This window comes from Prionailurus bengalensis, chromosome B3 (genome assembly GCF_016509475.1).
Source record: "Prionailurus bengalensis isolate Pbe53 chromosome B3, Fcat_Pben_1.1_paternal_pri, whole genome shotgun sequence".
In the NCBI taxonomy this organism is placed as follows: Eukaryota; Metazoa; Chordata; class Mammalia; order Carnivora; family Felidae; genus Prionailurus; species Prionailurus bengalensis.
The window spans coordinates 115,440,189-115,446,569 of NC_057355.1; positions in this window are offsets into that span (position 1 = coordinate 115,440,189).

A 6,381-nucleotide genomic window follows, 5' to 3' on the forward strand; every position below is an offset into this window, starting at 1 on the left:
CCAGTTCAATCTTTGCTGAATGAAACAATGCGTTAGGCAAATTCCATCTCGGTGCCTCAGTTTCCCTCATCAACCTGTAGGAGGCCCTGGAAGTCCAGTCCTTTGCCATAGCCTATGTAAGCCTTTCCTAAGTCTTCTGACCACCCAAGGAGCCAGTGCTGGAGACACGGACGTGGCCATCTAGCTCACATGCCTCAGCCAGCAGCTCCCAGCCCTCACCAGGCCTACCTCTTCACCACCAGGGAAAGGTTGTTTGCCTCTAGGCCACCTCCTGCCCCTCCCACTACACGCGGCTCAGGGGAGGAGAGAACACAGTTTCCCTCTAGCAGAATCTCTAGTAAAGGACAGGCCTAGAGCACGCAGCAGTTTGTTTCCATGCTCTGCCTCGTTCTCGGGTCTTAGGTGCCAAGTGATGGAACATCTGGCCTCTCTGGTGCCCTCTTTTTCATCTTTTGGCATATATCTTTACCCCAAATTCCGGAGGAAATCCAGGCAGGACCCTCAGAAGTCTTCACTTCCGATTATTACCCTGAGATGGGTTCTGTGAGCAAGAGATAGTCATGCCTGCTAGCTGCCAAACCTGAGTCCTCCAAGGAGGGCCTCGAGCTCCCCCAGCTACCTCTAGTTCCCAGCAAATCACAGCTGGGAAATTCCTGTTGAGTAACACGCGCCCCTGCCCCGTTTTAGGAGCTGGCAGGCAGAATCCAGGCCGGGGGAATGCATTGCAGGGAAGTCTGATTAACCTCAGCTTCCCTCTCACTGGTCTCCCACAGAAGCTGAGCCCCAGAGGCCTGCCCAGGGCGCTTCCTAGAAATGAAGAAAAATCTTCCAGAAAAATCTTCTGGCAGCAAGGTAACCTCAGAAGAAGACTCGGGGCCAGGAGACCTGTGCCCCCCGGGCTTTGGTTTATTCACCTGCAAAGTAAGAGGGCTGGACTCACCAGATGGTGGTTTAGCCCTGAGCCCTACCCTAAGAACATCTTTCTCAGGCTCCTTCTCTATATTGCGATGACAAGTGGGTTTGAGTCCTATCTTGAATATAAACAAATTCCTCTAGGGGCGCCTGGGTGGCTCAATTGGTTAAGCGTCTGACTCTTGATTTTGGCTCAGGTCATGGTCTCACGGTTGTGGGATCCATCGACTGAGCCCCCGCGGCGGTCTGCGCACCGAGTGTGGAGCCTGCTTGGGATTCTCCTTCTCCCTCTCCCTCTGCCCCTCTCCTGCTCACTCTCCCTCTCTCTCTTTCTTTCAGAATAAATAAACATTGACAAAAAAATAAGCAAGTTCCTCTATAAAAGATAACAGCGTCTCACAAAGTTACTTAATTTTTGTTTTAATGTTCCTTAAATATATACAAACGGAAAAACTAGGTACACACTTGTTAAGGTTTTAGGTTTACAATTAACACAGAATAAAAACAAGCTTACAAATTCCCATCTAAAAGAAACTATCAAAGCAGTAAGACTCACCTTAGCCGCTTTAATTTAAATTTGACTGTTGCTATTTGCCCAAATGAAACTGCTCCTCCCAGCATGACTGAAGTTCTGGTGGTGACAGAGTAGGTGGCCCTTTGCCTTCAGGACGCCTGTCTTCCTGCATGCCTTCCCGTGACTCTGTTCTACTGTCTCTGAACTGCTGCATCAGGGCATCACTTAACCCTTGGAGGGAACACACCATTATGCATTAAGTTCCCTTCTCCTGTGTTCTCATTAGCATTCCACAATTAAAGGTGTTTCCTTTTTTTTTTTTTTTTAAGTTCTTTTTAATCTTTTTGCCAACAGGATCCTTCTCTCAAGTTTCAATGTCCTGGGGTGGGGGGTGGGCAAAATAGGAATTAAGAAGTACACGCTTCTAGTTATAAAATAAACAAATCACAGGGACGAAAAGTACAGCATAGGGAATATAGTCAATAATACTATAATAACTTTGTGTGGTGACAGTAACTACACTTATGGTTAAGTATATAGCAATATATATAATTGTTGAAATGCTATGTTGTATACCTGAAATGAGCATAATATTATATGTAAACTATACTTCAATTAATTTTTTTTTTTAAATTTTGGGGCACCTGGCTGGCTCAGTCAGTAGGGCATGTGACTCTTGTTTTGTTGTTTTTGTTTTTGTTTCTTTTTCCCCACCCCGAGCATGTGACTCTTGATCTCAGGGGTCATGAGTTTGAGCCCCACGTTGGGGGTAGAATTTACTTAAAAAAATTTTTTTTTAATTTAAAAATTTCAGGGTGCCTGGTGGCTCAGTCAGTTAGGCATCTAACTTCTGCTCAAGTCATGATCTCAAGGTTCGTGAGTTTGAGCCCCACATCGGGCTCTGGGCTGACAGTGTGGAATCTGGACCCTGCTTCAGATTCTGTGTCTCCCTCTCTTCTCTCTGCCCCTCCCCTGCTCTAGAGCTTGCTCTCTCTCTCTCTCTCTCTCTCTCTCAAAAATAAGTAAACATTTAAAAAAATTAAAATATCTTTAAAACAAAATCTCACTGTCCTTACCTTCAAGAGAAGGAGAATCACCTTGATTCTACCTACTTCACAGGATGACTGTGAACATTCATTCATTCATCCTATCATCATTTATCTAGTACAGAGGGTGTAGCAGTGACCAGAATGGACAAGCTCCTTCCCTGTGGAGCTGCCATTCCAATAGGAGAGACTGATAATAGGAGAAATGAGGAAAATAATAGGATAATATTAAGGAAAAAATTAAGCAGGGATGGGAACAGAGTATGGGGATCCAATATATGGGTTTTCTGACATCACCAAGCAATTCTCTGATACCAACTGGGTGCCCAACAATTCAACTCCATTCTGACAATGTCTACCTGGTGACAGCATCAGGTCCCCCGGTTAAGTGCCCAGGCCTGCAAGATTTCAGATGCCAATCGCACCTCTGCTTCAGGCTGACTGGCTATAGATCCCAGGTTCCCACAGCTCCCTCCATGGGGTTGACTGATTTGCCAGAGTGGCTCACAAAGTTCAGAGAAATGTTTTACTTATTAGATGACTGGCTTATTATAAAAGGATATAATCCAGGAAGAGCCAGATGGAAGAGATGCCTAGGGCAAGGTATGGGGACAGGGTGCCACTCTCCTAGGTTCTCCACATGTTCACTAACCCAGAAGCTTTCCAAACACCATCTTTTTTGGGGTCTTTTATGGAGGATTCATTACATGACTGATTAAATCATTGCCTGCTGGCAATTGATCCAATCCCCAACCCTTCTCCTCTCTCAGAAGGTCAGGGAGTTGGGACTGAAGGTTCTAAGCCTTCCACCAATTGGTTGGCTCTCCTGGCAACCAGCCCCCACTCCTAGGTGCTTTCTAAAAGGCACCCCATGGGGCGCCTGGGTGGCTCAGTCGGTTAAGCAGCCGACTTCAGCTCAGGTCATGATCTCGCGGTCTGAGTTCGAGCCCCGCGTCGGGCTCTGTGCTGACAGCTCAGAGCCTGGAGCCTGTTTCAGATTCTGTGTCTCCTTCTCTCTCTGACCCTCCCCCGTTCATGCTCTGTCTCTCTCTGTCTCAAAAATAAATAAACGTTAAAAAATAAAAATAAAAAAAAAAATAAATAAAAGGCACCCCATTAACACAAACTCTGGTGTTATTGAAAAGAGTTCATTGTGACTATCAAGACACCTTCCTTGCTCTTATCACATAGGAAGTTCCAAGGGTATGAAGAGCTTTGTGCCAGAAATGGGGACAAAGACCAAATATATATTTGTTCTTATAAATCACAATATCTCAGGGGAGAAGTAGAGGGAAGTTACATTTTTAAAATGGCATGTTCTGGGGAGGCTTCATAGAGTAGGTAACATTTAAGACCTAAGCGAGTTGGAGGAAGCTAAAGCATTTGAGGAACAGCCAGGAGGTCAGGTGTCTATTTTGGAATAACACACAGCAGCGCAAGTGTGTGTGTGTGTGTGTGTGTGTGTGTGCGCGCGCGCGCACGCGCGTGCACACACACACGGAAAAGCACAATGCAAACCTGGATATATAGTAGATACCATTGTTTCACTGCCCAGCAACCATTTCCCCTCCTGGCAACTCTGCGGTGATATTCCTCTGGGGAGGCACCTCCCCTGTCCCTGGTCTCCCCTGCTGGTAGGATGACCCCACCCCTAACCACCAGGGCTGGGCAAATGATGGGCCCGACCAATCAGAACAAAACAATTGGTTTAGGCCTCGGCGTGGGACCCAATCAGAATGAATAACACACAATGGCATTGCGGGCACCCTTGGGAGAGAGCCACAGTCTTTTCCCCCTGGAGATCCAAGCAGTAAAGATGATAGGAGCCTGGTGCTTTCCGGAGCCACCCACTTGGAACCTGAGAAAAAAGCCAGTGCAGAGGAAGATCACAGGGATGAATCCTGGAAACATATTTTGATACCCTGTATAAGCTGTATCTACTTCTGGACTTCCCAGTTTATGTGCACCAATTAATTCCCTGTTTTTCTGCATAAGCTGGTGTGTCAGTTGTCTATTGCTGCACAGTAATTTGCTGCAAGACGTGGTCACTGAAAAGAACATCTATTACCTCACAGTTTCTTTAGGTCAGGGATTTGGGAGTGCTCGAAGCTGCGTGATCCTGGTTCAGGGTCTCTCTTAGGCTTTCAGGCGGGGTGGTAGCAAGGACTCTGAAGGCCTGGCTGGGCCTGAAGGATGTGCTTTCACAGTGGTTCACCCCATGGCTGTTGGCAGGAGCCCTCAGTTCCCTGTCACGCGGGTTCTGCATAGGCTGGGTGAGTGTCCTCACAACATGGCTGCTGACGTCCCCTGAGGGAGAGACATCCAAGAGAGCAAGTGAGGCGTGCCCTTTATAAGCTCGTCCCTGAAGTAACTCTGAAGTGTTACTACCTCAAGCCCACGCTCAAGGGGAGGGAAGCAGGCCCCTCCTCTTGAAGGGAGGAAGATCAAAGAATTTGTGGACATATCTGAAAACCACCACACCTGGCTTAACCTTGATGTTCTGTCACTCGCAACCACTAGAGTTCTGACAGTTATTCAGGAGTTTATCACAATTGTATTATGGCTGTTACAACATGGCTCTTGGCAAAAGCAACAACAACAAAAACCCAGCCGCCTATAACGTGCTAACAACCTACATCTTATAAATGCCAATTCGATCCTGTCCTAGGTAAGCTCAAAAACCTCCAATGGTCGTCGTGGTCCAAAAGTTCAAATTTCTTGAGGGGGGTCCAACTGGCTCAGTCGGCAAAGCATGAGACTCTTAATCTCATGGGTTTAGAGTCTCATGGGTTAAGAGTCTCATGGGTTAAGGGTTGTGGGTTCGAGCCCCATGTTGGGTGAAGAGATTACTTAAAAACAAATCTTAAAAATAAAGTTCAAATTTCTTTACATCGGGCACATAGCCACCACAGCTTGCTCCCCACGCCCTCCCTACCACCCTCCTAAAACCTCCCTGCTTCAGACCCTCCTAGCTGCTTGCTTTTCTCTGAATATGCCATATTTCCACATCTCCGTGCCCTTGTCCATGCTGTTCTAGCTTCTCCACGTAAAGCTCTGCTCAAAACCCGATTCATATGTCACCTCTTCTGTGAAGACTTCTCTGACTTCACCCCAAAACTGATGATACTACTGAGCTTCAGGCCCTTCATATTTATTGTGTCCAAATCCATAACCCTGAATTTATGTGCTATTTATATTATCCCCATATACAAATGAGGGCCCAGTATACAGATCCGGGGTCCTCTAAAAAGGGTGAGGAGCTTCCTTGCAGGCATCGGGCCGGTGAGCAACACAGCACATGTTGGCACACCCTGTTAGTTAGTTATTCCTTCCTCTTCTGCTCCTAAACACTGTGGTCGTGTATACTGTGTATAGTTATCCATGAATCCGGCTCCCCTGACAGATCAAGAACTTCCTGGGGGCCTGGCCCTCATCTTGTATAGCCACCTTTCATGGAGCACTCACTGCATTAATGTTGCGTGATTAATGTGGCCCATTTTCCAGATGAGGAAATCAAGGCTCAGAAGGATTAAAGGACCAAGGTCTGAGGCCGGACTCCATGCCCTCATCCCCTACATGCGACAGTACTTGAGATGTACTAGGTAGGTGCTCAGTATGCATGTTGGAAGGCCTGACTGGAGTGAATGAGAACTGGGTGGCCCCAGCTTCCCCATCCCCCACCGTGTCCGTGTCCGTGTCCGTGTCCGGCTGGAGGCTTCAAGGCTGCTGTTTACTTGCAGGTTGGGAGCAGGGGAAGGAGCTGCAGGCAGGTAGAGTGGAAATACTCCAACCAGAAGCCAAGGGCCCCAGCTTCTGGTCCTGGCTCAGCCTCCATCTAACTGGGTGACCTTGGGCGGGTCTGCAATGCCAGGTAGCATTTGAGATGACTCCAGATAAAAGGGGCAGCCC